Consider the following 12047-nt stretch of genomic DNA (forward strand, 5'->3'; position numbering starts at 1 on the left):
CCAGGACTTCTTGTATGGCCCTCTCTCCAACTAACAGAGACTAACCCCATAGATGATCTCATCCAGTTCTAGGTCATGCCATTTCCTCAGATGATGTCTAACCTGTCCCCTGAGCTCTGAACTTATATATCCAACTGCCTACTTAACATTTCCTTTTGGATGTGTAATAGACATCTTAAATCTAGTAGGACCCAAATTAACCTTCTTATTCTATTCACTTACTCTTACAGCAGGCTTCCACCATTCAGTAAATAACCCAGTTTGGGTTACATGCCAAATCCTGTGATCCACAGGGAGAGCTCCCCAAATGAAAGATGATGTCATTACCAGAAGGGAGATGGGAAAACCTGCAGGGCAAACCAAAAGCAAGAGTTGTCAAGCCCATTACTAACCCAGCTTCAACTAAGCCCACTCAGCAGGCCACTTCTGCCTCCTGGCTCACTGAGAACATTAAGAATATTTTACCTACACCTGCAACAATTTTAATCTCCTTTCCTACAACTCAAAGCTAGCTCTCCACCTGAGCACTTGCTCTTGTTCCTTCATTTTTCTTCATTGGTACTGTTTTGTTGGTAATCTCCTTTTCCTGCATTTTCATCTTTTCTCCCAACTGATGCTTTCCTGCTAGCCCACAAACATGTCAAATCCGCACCATCCTAAAAAGTTTCAAACCTCTAGCTCTTGTGTGTATTTCCCCTCCTCTTCTCAGTCAGGCTTCTTCAAGGTACAATCCTTACTCTCTGCACTTGCTTCTCATTGTAACCACAATGTCACAGCAAACTCGCTTCTGTATCCACTGCCCATCCACTTCCAGGGGCTTGAACCATGCAAAACACTTCTCCACTCCCAACCCACTTGCTTCAATACCCACACCATTTTGGCATTACCAGTTTCTCTTCTCTCCACCAAGTCTGGACCTTTGGTATCCAGCACATAAAGTCATTCAAAACGAATAGAATGATTGGATTCTCAAAATAATAGGCCAATCAGCCTAACAGGTCAACCTTGAAATAGGTGAGAAGTATTGCTCCAGTGTCCTCCTGGATTAGCTGAGAAAAATATCATATAAACTCTTAATTTGCATTAAATTTGTAATAAATATTACCACTAGAAATAGTAAACTCAACATAACTGACAAACTAAAAATGTGCATAGAGAATTTTTAACAGATTTATTTTTAAGCTTGATTGAAGAATCACATTTTCTCAATAACTAAAAATTGTCATGGGGAAATATTCATCAAAAGAATATGAAACTAGCCACAACTAAAACTTCATATGGTAAACAGTTGACAGACAAGTCCTTCTGCACTGAATTTGGATCTGTAACATTTTAATTGGGCAAATTGGGCTTAGTTGTCATAATAACCACAAAATGAAGCAATATGACAGTAACTATAAACTGGAAAATTGTCCTTGTGAATTTTCCATGAAAAATAATGTTGGTAAAATCATAATGAAAATTGAAAATAATGGATAATTTTAACTGCCCAGAAGATAAAATTGATTAAGGTGTTGAGGTAGCTTTACAGAATTAGCTCCACACAATATGTGGTCATGAAATGTTATGAAAATTGGTGTAATGCTGTTTAAAAGTTTACATTCACAAATACAGAAAAGGAACATCTATGGAGTCAAATTAGCAGGATAAAAACATCCATTTGATTGAAACTGTGGACTTTAAATAGCCTTCCCTTCCAGGTAGAGTTTCTTGATCTCTCAGACTGGCCTACTGCTTCGCTAACCTTTTTTTATTTTTAAAGCAATTACCACCTTGTACTGAAATTGCCACGAGAATGTAAGCCCCTCAAGAGCAAGGTGATTTTATTCATCTTGTCATTCACAATGCCTAATGCAGTGCTTAGCCCATAGTAAATGTTCAATGATTGCCTGACAAAAATGAACTCGGTAAGCCAACACCCAATTAAGACTTCTCAAATTGGAACGTGCATCAGGATCACCTAGGGAACTTCTTTCACATACAGATTCAAAGACCCCACTCCCAGAGATTTCTGAATCACTGGCGGGAGCCCAAAGTGATTTTAAGGGAGGTGTCCTAAAAACCACATTTTGAGAAACACAGGACTAGGACAAAAAGAGTGGTAACTCTGGAGTATCTACCATACATATCAGTTAAGAAGAATGTTTTCTGCTGTAAGTAACAGAAAGCCTGAGCTGCTGAAGCAAGAAGTCTGTAATATTTAGGTTTTAGCACTGGTTCAGCAGTTCATGGATGTTAGGATTGGCATCTCTGAGACTACCTTGGCTTCTTGTTTGCTTGTCACCTCATGGTTAATAATTGCCTGCCATAGTTCCAGACATCACATCATGTTCAAGACAAGCAGAGGAGCAAGCAGTGCAGCTTGCAACTGTCCCTTTTCTGGGGAGAGTTTCACTTATGTTTCATTGGCTAACTGTATAAATAGCCATCACCATCTGCAAGGGCAAACAAATGAGCAAATGTTAGCTTGTCTTGCCTCTGTGGTGAAAAGCTTGAGGAAAAAAAGGGATGGAGAATGACTGCCAGTTTAGCCAAAGAACCTCTGCTGTATTGTAGTCCCCAGCAATTCTTCATCCACCAAGTTCACCAAAGAATAATCCTCCTAACTGGATAGTTAGAGTCTATTACTATTTCTAACTTACAGAAGAAGAAATAGGCACAGATAAGGTAAGTAGCTTTCCCAAAGTCACTCAGCTGGTAAGTGACAGAGTCAAATCCAGGCAGCTTAGTTTCAGAATCCATGCTCTTAACCCCTGCATTCCACGAATTCAGAACTAAACTCATGGTGATTGAGTCTCTAAGTAGCTGTGTCCAGCGCAGCTGTTGTCAACCTTCATTGCACTGTAGCAACATTCAAATACCTACATTTATCTTTAAATCTCTCTTTGAAATGCAGCCCCAGGACAGGGCAACATTTTTAATACGCATTAAAATTCAAAACTTGTCCTACTGCCTGGTTTATTTTGGATCTGGTTATCTTTCATCCTACACCTTGGCACATGAGCCCTGTCCAAACTGCAAGTATGCTAGGAAAGAGTTGCAAATGAGGTCCCAAGACGACTGTAGGCATGTCCTTATTATAGCCTGTCTTCCAAACTGGAGGACATATTCAAATTCTCAGTAACACTTAGTCCCTGAGGTCCCTCTAACAATGAAAGCTGTTTATTCTAACTAGGCTGTATTCAGGAAGTTCAAATGTCCAAAAAAGATAACTTTTCCCTGGAGCTGTGCATATGGCAATGAAAATAAAACAAGGCAAAATTATAAAAATAAGATTTACCTCCTTTAGAGAGCTCAAAAAGTTTTCCCTTCCCTAATCGTAGCTAAATGACATTATCTCCAAATTATTTCTGTGTTATGGAAATTGTAACATAAAGAATCAGGAGGGCAACAGAGCCAGATTCCGTCTCAGAAAAAAAAAAAAAAGAATCAGGAATGCAGCCAGGTGTGCAGTGGCTCACACCTGTAATCCCAGCACTTTGGGAGACCAAGGCAGGCAGATCACCTGAGGTCAGGAGTTCGAGCTCAGCCTGACCAACATGGCGATACCTTGTCTCTACTAAAATTACAAACATTAGCCTGATGTGGTGCTGCTTGCCTGTAGTCCCAGCTACTCAGGAGGCTGAGGCAGGAGGACTGCTTGAACCCAGGAGGTGGAGGTTGTTGCTGTGAACCGAGATCACACCACTGCATTCTAGCCAAGTGAGATTCCGTCTCAAAAAAATAAAAAAAGAATCAGGAATGCATGCCATTGTTTTTCATTGTAGAAAAGGAAGAGTTGCTACACATTTTTTAACTAAAAATAACTTTCTGTACAGATTATTTCATCACAAACCCCTGAGTCACGAGTTTACCCATGCAGCAAACCTGACCATGTACCTCTGAAACGAAAATAAAAATAAAAATATTTTTTAAATAAATAATGTGTCCCCCAAAAGTTCTTGTGTTGGAGGCTTGATCTGCAATGCGGCAGTGTTGAGAGCTGGAACACTCGGGAGGTGACTGGGTTATGTGGACTCTGCCTTCACCGGTTGATTGATCCATTCATGAATTAATGGATTAGTGGGTTGACGTGTGAATGGGTTATCACAGGAGTGGGCTGGGTATCAAGAAGATGAGTCCGCTGTAAAGCCAGTGTGGCTGCCTCTCGTAAGTCGTCTCACCACGTGATGTGCTGCACCATCTTAGGACCCTTCAGAAGGTCCCCACCAGCAGGAGACCCTCCAGATGCAGCCCCTTGACCCTGGAATTTCCAGCCTCCAAAACGGTAAAAAAATACATTTCTTTTCTTTATTAAAAAAATGAAAACAACTTTCTTATTTTCTTATAACAAAAGTAATGTGTATGTGTTGCAGAAAATGTAACACAAAAGAGTAAAAGAGAATAAATATTTTTAAATCCACAATCACCACTGCGAATACCTGCTCATTTGCCCTCTGTTTGTTCTGAGAAAAGGGCAGAGGAAATACAGTCGGCGTTCATTCTGAACAACAAGAAAAGGCTAGGACTGGGGTAGAGACCATTTGATGTGGGCCAGGGGGTCATAGCATCAGATCATCATCATGACTGAGCCAAATAAGGTAAACATACGGTTGTTTTGTGGCATATTCTAATCATTAGGAGTAGAATGGACATTACCTTATCATCCACCATGCTGCCTATGGTCCTTATGTCAGACAAGCTTGCCAAAATGTCATTTCAGGCACACAGTATCAATACTCATCAGCCATTGTCAGGGTGGAAGCCTCATGAGCCAAGTGTACTGGAACCAGCAAGAGAAACCCCCTTCCTCCAGCAATGCCCCTCCAGAGCTGTCTGTTAACAAAGCTCAACATTATCATGTTTGCTGCAGAGGAGAAATGCTAAACAGGGTCCAGGTTCATTATCTCAGAGCAGGTAATGAAGGACTCATATGGAACGGAGAAGCAGTAAGTTGATAACTTACACAAACACCCTTCAGTGGTTTGTAGAATTTGAGTCTCTTTTTCATGTTTCTGTTGTTGTTATTGTTGTTTTAATGAAAACCTTTCTATGCCTACAAAGATTTTCATTGCCAAACGTTTCTTCCAGGCTCATTTCACAATCCTCAAAGCCATAGGGTCATCTCTAGCCCTTGAAATGTGAGTATATTTTATCTTGAAGTATGTGGATTCCAACTACCTCCTCCCACTTCCACCACTCCCACCCTGGTCGGAGCCCTGGTTGTCTCTCACCTAAATTGTTGCAATAGCCATATGACTAGCCAAGAGATCCCCACTTCTACTCTTGCCAGTTTGCCTCCTAAAAACTAAATCAGTTTATTATGTTCATCATCCACTCAAAGCCCTTCAGTGGCTCCCAATTTCACTCAGAGTAAAACCCAAAGTCTTCCAATGGCCTAGTGAGGCCAGTAATGATCTTCCCTCACCCCACTAGAATATAATCTCTGAGAAAGCAGAGATTTTTGTCAGTTTTATCTATTTCCATGTTTCTAGCTCCTAAAACAACGCCTGGCTCATAGTGGATGTATTTGTTTAATAAGCAAATGCCCCATGCCTAGAGCTGCCTCACCTCTGAACTTCTCATTTGTGAAGCCATACCTGTCTTTATCAAAGCACTCCACTTGAATAAAGATATTGTGTTACTTGCAGCCCACTGTATTCTAATTGGTAAAATGAACATCAAATATACTATTCTATGTAATCCCAGGAAATCACCCAAGTAGAATTTACTAGATGCCATTGCTGTCTATAAAAATAGATAGAAAAAGAAAGAAAAGAAAAAAAAAAAAAAAAAACAAAAAAAAAACATTAGTTTGACCCAAAAAGCTTTCTAGTATTTGGTCATTGGATACTTTATTTTCCAATAAGTGATGTTTTCTATAGCCTGGAGCCATTACTGAAGAGTTCAGTGTCACAGAGCAAGGTAAGCAAAGAACTAATGGGATAGAATTTTAAGTATTCAGATCTTTCCTTTGCCTCTCATTCACTCACTTCTACTTTACCTAAAACATTTCTCTTAAAGTTATATGATACTTTCATTATAAATAAATGACAATAGATATTTATTCTATTGTCTTTGGTTGATCTCTATATGTAAATACTGTTCACAGTTCTGCTCATATACCCATCGCACTAGCCACTGTGGAACATGCACTACACCCAGCCCCACAATTCATCACATTTAAGCAATATTAATCACAATGAATGCCTGAGAGTCATAATTTTACCTTTTGCAATTACTAATGTGAGCCAATTATCAAAAGTTTAGGAATATACCTGTAATGGAGGTTATTATTACTTTCTAGAGAAGCAGTAGGAAAATAATGTTGGCCTACTCGAAATCATTTGTTCATCTCTGTAACATTTATGGAACACATCATATGTGCTCTAATGAATAAAACAGAAATATCCCCTGCTCTCCTGGAGTTTACAATCTAGAGAAGAGTCAGCATAATTTTTCTATAAAGAGCCAGATAGTAAATATCTAAGCTTTGCAGTCCATGAGGTCACATACTCTGCCACTGTAACATGAAAGCATCCACAGACAATCCATAGATGAACAAGCATAGATATATTTGCAGATCATACAAAGTAGATGGGATGCCCAGTATGGCATATGGCCATAGTTTGCCAATCTCTGTTCTACCAGAACAGAGATATTAATTAAATAATCCATGAAACAGGTATATAATTGCATACTGTGATGAGTGCTACAAAAAAATTACAGGGTTGAAAAGGCTGGTATAGACATCCCCACAAAGCTAAGATGCAATTGAGAAGTATTTGTTAGGCAGGTTTCCTGGCAGAGTGAGCAGCATGTGCAAAGGCCCTGAAGCACAGGGGAGGCCTAACCTATTCAAGAAAGGTCAAGCATGAGAAGAGGAGAGGAGCTAAAGCTAGAGAGATTATATGGGCCAGTGTGTACAGGGCCTCATGGGTTGTGCTACACATTTGCTCTGTATCCTGAAACCAGTGGGAAAGCATGGAAAGGGAGTAAGACCTTTCATGGAACAAATGCTCATTGCATGCCTGCCAGCACCAGGCACTCATCTATAGTGAATAAAACAAAGTTCCTGCCCTCATGGAGCTTATATTCCAGTGGGAAAGCCAGGCCATAAACAAAAAATATGCAATATAATATCAACTAATATATTTGTCAAGCCTGTCAAGCAAAATAAATATCAAAAAGAATTTGCTAGAATAAATGACTAGAGAGGGGTGGATAGTGCTATAATTAGATTCGTGTTTTAATTATTCTGTATGGCACAGGGTATACTAGTGAGATCAGAAAACTAGTTAAGAGATTTTTAACTAGATTTTTAAACTGGTGGCCCAGTTTAAAAAAAAACATATGTATATATGTGTGTGTTTTAAAAGATATATATATGTTTAAAAATACATATATACAACCACTTGAATCAGAGCAGTGGCAGTGGACATGAGAGAAATGGGTTGGAGATAAATTTATAAAGTATAGCTGATTGGCCTTGGTGATAGATTCCAAAGTGTTGTCAAGGATGATTTCCAGATTTTTTGTTTTATGCAACCATGGAAACCATGGTACTCTTCTCCAAGAAAGGAAAGCTGACAGGGGACAGCCTGGGAGAGGAAGATGCCAAGCTTACCGTTGGACATTTGAGTTTGAGCATCCTTTAGGAGCTCCAGACAAAAGATGTTGAGCAGCCAGTTGAATAATCAGTGGACTTGTGTATCCATGAGCGGTGTTCTAACCAAGTCAGGCAATGTCCATGTGGCAAGAACTGCTCTGCCCTTGGACTGAGCTGAGAGGTCACCACCTGAACTGAGGCTCAAGCTCAAAGATAGAGTCCTGTATCTAGGGATGTTGGCAAGAATCATGACAAATGCTGTGGTTTCATATGTAATATTAATATCATGACACCTAAAATGTACTGAGTGTTCATTATATGTTAGACACATGAATTATCTTATTAAATCTTAACACAATCCGTTAAGGTATAAACCATTTTCTCTTTTAGAAATAAGGAACCTGAGCCTGAGAATTTAACCAGCAAGAGTCACTTGGCAAGCAAAAGAGGCAGGATCTACCCCAAGTCTGTCAGACCACCAAATCTGAGCTATTACATGCTGCCAGCAACCCAGCCAGTGATGCACTCACAAGAAAGTTCTGGTAGCCTGGGCTAGGGGCAAAGCTGCGCCATGCAGGTGAGAAAGCAGACAGCAAGGGGAGCCAGAACTGGGAGCCATCAGCAACAATGACAGCTTCAGAGGGGACACTTCAGACAATTGGGAAGATGAGGCCTCTTCATTGCTGCTAGCGTTATTTTGACACAGATTCCTCCATTTTAACACACTGGGGATGATGGAGTCTGGAGAAGCACCTGGAAGTGTGTAGGCAGATGCTAAGGATTAAGTTAAAATGAGGACCCCTAAACTAGTGGTTATTAAACTTTAGCGTGCTTAAGACTCCACAGGGAGGTTGTTAACATTTTAGATTCCACAATCCCACCTCTAGAGATTTTGATTCAGTGGCTCTGGTATCTGCATTTTTTACAAGCAGCCGGTGATCTGGACTGGACAATACTCAGTACTTTGAGAGCTTTCTCTTCTTGGCCTTTCATGAAAAGCAGTTCCCGTCTCCCTGTTAATTCTGATGAGGTTTTCAGCTTATCCCTATGTACTGATGGAGAAGAAGGAAATTTGCAACAATGTGCAGCAACATTCACCGTAGTAGGGAGCTGGGTGTCAGAGTCTCTTGCATAGCCTAAGTGGTCCAAGCTTACCATAAAGTATCACAGGGACTTTCTTCCTCACAGAGCAAAAAAGTCTCTGGGATCCATGGATCGGTTAATGATGCTCAGAAATTATCAACAGTATTTCTGGAAATTCTTTCACTGACCCATGGGAAAGAAATTTCGGTTACAGATGTCACTTTTATAATGGAATAACCTAGAGACTAAGTCCCCAGGAACTGGATTCCAGATTGTCAACTAAATGGCAGATTCTCTTCTTGGTGGTTGGCAACAGGGTGGCTTGGTATGAATGACAGGTACTCAGCAGGTTGAGCCTGCCACAGCCTGAACAATGACTGGGTGTCTCTCTTTAGTGTGTAGATTTCTCCTTTGCTATGTGTCTATTTGGTCTTCCCCATCTGCCACATATGAATTTTTTTCCAGCAACACATAAGGGTGAAAACTGTGTGCTTCAACACACAGTCAACTTAATTTCATCTTTGTAGTAGGATTTCTTGTTCTGGTAGAGTCAGACACAAGTAATGTCCACCAATCCATCCCAAAAGAAGAAAAGTAAAATGAGTCAGGCACAGTGGCTCACGACCATAATCCCAGTGCTTTGGGAGGCCTAGGCAGGAGGATCACTTGAGCCCAGGAGTTCGAGACCAGCCTGGGCAATGTAGTGAGACCCCTGTCTCTACAAAACAAAAAATAAAAAAAAATTAGTCTGGCATGGTGGTGCTCACCTGCAGTCCCAGCTAATTGAGAAGCTGATGTGGGAGATTAGTCGAGTCCAGGAGTTGAGGCTGCAGGAGTGAGCTGTATTCACACTGTTACACTGCAGCCTAGGCAACAGAGCGAGACCTTGTCTCAAAAAAAAAGAAAAGAAAAAGAAAAACAGTAAAAAGAGGGACAATAAATAGCAGAGCATCACCTCATCAAAAGCTATGAAGAAATAAGATGAAAGCACTAGCTTTATTCTCCTAATTAAGCAGCCAGTGCCAGCATTCATTTACTTGGCTGAACCGTTCACAGCATTTTGTACACGGGACTGCTTAAAGTGTGGTTCTCACACCACTGCCAGTCCCCACTGTTGATTTGCAAAATGTCAGTGCTTAGAAGTGTCTGCAACTAGACCGTGACACGATACCCAAGTACAAGCTCCAGCAGATTCATCTTGTGGAAAAAGGTGTGGGCCCAGTTAGAATGGCGATCATTAAAAAGTCAGGAAACAACAGGTGCTGGAGAGGATGTGGAGAAATAGGAACACTTTTACACTGTTGGTGGGATTGTAAACTAGTTCAACCATTATGGAAAACAGTATGGCGATTCCTCAAGGATCTAGAACTAGATGTACCATATGACCCAGCCATCCCATTACTGGGTATATACCCAAAGGATTATAAATTATGCTGCTATAAAGACACATGCACACGTATGTTTATTGCAGCACTATTCACAATAGCAAAGACTTGGAATCAACCCAAATGTCCATCAGTGACAGATTGGATTAAGAAAATGTGGCACATATACACCATGGAATACTATGCAGCCATCAAAAAGGATGAGTTTGTGTCCTTTGTAGGGACATGGATGCAGCTGGAAACCATCATTCTTAGCAATCTATCACAAGAACAGAAAACCAAACACCGCATGTTCTCACTCATAGGTGGGAACTGAACAATGAGATCACTTGGACTCAGGAAGGGGAACATCACACACAGGGGCCTGTCATGGAGAGGGGGGAGGGGGGAGGGATTGCATTGGGAGTTATACCTGATGTAAATGACAAGTTGATGGGTGCAGCACACCAACATGGCACAAGTATACATATGTAACAAACCTGCACGTTATGCACATGTACCCTACAACTTAAAGTATAATAATAATAAATAAATTAAAAAAAAAAAAAGAAAAAAGAAAAAGGTGTGGGCCAGTTCAGGCATGGAGCTTTCTTGGTGAGTTTCAGGTAGGATGAACTGAGTATTAGCATTGGTGTGTGATAGATTGGGAAAAACCAACCTGGCCCTATAGCGGAGCCATAAATAACACACCATATCCGAAGAGCTGAGGCATTGTGATATTGTGGAATAGTGAGGCACTATCAGAGGAGCTAATTTAAAGACCAGGAATGTAGGGACTCACATTTCTATTATGCTTGGTGGTTTTCTCCAACTTCCAATTCTCAAGTACTATCTTGATGATTTCATGTTCCAGAAAACAATATCCGATACTTACAGGAGAGGAAGCCCTTATGGCCCTGGTTTACGAATTATGGAGGAAGATGGGAAATAACTTTATGAACCAGAAAGCAAACTCCTGATCCTCAAGCATAATGTTAGGCAGAAGAAGAGAAAGACTTAGGGGCCAAGCATGGTGGCTCATGCCTATAATCCCAGCACTTTTGGGAGGCCAAGGTAGGCAGATCCCTTGAGGCCAGGAGTTCGAGACCAGCCTAACCAACAAGGCAAAACTCCGTCTCTACTAAAAATATAAAAATTATCTTGGCGTGATCGTGCACACCTGTAATCCAAGCTACTGCTTGGGAGGCTGAGACATTAAAATTGCTTGAACCTGGGAGGCAGAGGTTTCAGTGAGCTGAGATAGCTCCAATGCACTCCAGCCTGAGTGACACAGTGAGACTCCATCTAAAAAAAAAAAAAAAAAAAAGCTAAAATATACCATTTAGATTCCCAAAAGCAAAGCCACAAAGATTAGGTATATTTCTAACAAAAGCCCAAGTGGGATTACTTACCAACTTCTCCAAGCCCACTTCTCTAGGGTATTTCCACTGTCGTATTTTTTTTTAAGTCCATCGGGGAAGGGGAAAATATACATTTATGCTTTAAAATGCCCAGAATATCACCAAAGAAGACATGAGAAACAGGGAATAGTGGTCATATCCAGAAGGGGCAATACATTCTTAAGAGAGTAGAAAAGAAGGAAGAGGGCTTAATTTTGACCGTATATCCTTTCGTACCTTTTTAAATTTGAAACCATGAACACACATTATATATTCATTAAAAATTTTATTATAATTTTTTAAAAGAATGTGAATGCTCAAGATGATGCAGTGTAAAGTAAAATATGCTGGACTAGTATCCAGGAGACCTGGACTCTATCACTTACATGTTATGAGATCATATGGCGAGACACTTAATATCTTCTTGGATTTCGTAACGGTAAAATAAAGGAATGAATGCCTCCCAAGCCACCTCACTGGGTTTATGTGAGAGTCAAATGAGATTATAGAGCTGCTTTCCAAAGTACAAAGCATTATACAAATATAAGATATCATTATTATTACTGGAACTTCCTTGGTTGTTTTGGCTCCTGGAATTACAAAAGAAGATTG

General features: G+C 40.4%; 1 pseudogene; it reads right to left on the reverse strand.

Moving 5' to 3' along the window:
- Positions 1–12047, reverse strand: part of LOC105499503 (sal-like protein 4) — an 85978-nt pseudogene that overhangs the window by 67187 nt on the left and 6744 nt on the right.

Source organism: Macaca nemestrina, chromosome 6, assembly GCF_043159975.1.
Source record: "Macaca nemestrina isolate mMacNem1 chromosome 6, mMacNem.hap1, whole genome shotgun sequence".
Classification (NCBI taxonomy): Eukaryota; Metazoa; Chordata; class Mammalia; order Primates; family Cercopithecidae; genus Macaca; species Macaca nemestrina.